This window comes from Acyrthosiphon pisum, chromosome A1 (assembly GCF_005508785.2).
Source record: "Acyrthosiphon pisum isolate AL4f chromosome A1, pea_aphid_22Mar2018_4r6ur, whole genome shotgun sequence".
NCBI lineage: Eukaryota > Metazoa > Arthropoda > Insecta > Hemiptera > Aphididae > Acyrthosiphon > Acyrthosiphon pisum.
In genome coordinates, this window is record NC_042494.1 from 40,545,359 (window position 1) to 40,546,131 (window position 773).

At 25.9% G+C, this 773-nt stretch overlaps 1 protein-coding gene across 1 annotated transcript in view; it reads left to right on the plus strand.

Moving 5' to 3' along the window:
• LOC100160310 (titin) overlaps positions 1–773 on the plus strand; it is a 159,967-nt gene that overhangs the window by 152,244 nt on the left and 6,950 nt on the right. The gene's annotated exons all lie outside the window — the stretch shown is intronic.

The window sequence follows — 773 nt, forward strand, 5'->3', positions numbered from 1 at the left end:
TAAAATTTTCATCTATTACATAGAAAACACGTTTAGTTATATGCATTATAATACCATGATTTTAATATTTATTAATATTCATTGTTAGTCTGGAGTTTTACATCGTAAACAATGATAAAACCCAAAAATAGAAATATGTAATGGGCATGTTAGTAGGTAAGATTGTAAGAACAACTAATAACAGCAAAAGCAAAAACATCTATCCCTGCTATCCGCCGGCCATCCACTGAATGATGATGGTCTCATTAGCTGATACCCGTTTCATAGAATTGTGTAAAAATTATGGAAAATAATTATTGTTTTATGCCGACAAAAATAAAATAACATTCATGGATATTGGACACACAAGCATAATAATATTATAATAATTGTAATTTATAACAATTTAATATTTATAAAACCCTATTAGAATTCCCGGTATTTCAGTTATCGCTTAACCGATCTGTACGACCTCTGTCCTCTGCTTTAAAAAATTTTAAATGATGTATTTTTTTTACCTGTAGACTCAAGTAGGTATACTGAATACTTTCAAAATTAAACATGAAATTATCTCATATTTATCTAGATAAAAATGTACTAATTTTTATCTTTATCTAGATAACATTTTGTATAATTATCTTTATCTGTATCTAGATAAAAATTATTACAGTCATCTTTATCTTTATCTAGATAAATTATTAGTTATCTATTCCCAACACTGGTTATAATTTCGTTTTTTCAGAATTTGATGTACGAGTATTTTAAAAAAGTTAACATTTTTCGATTTTATGAGT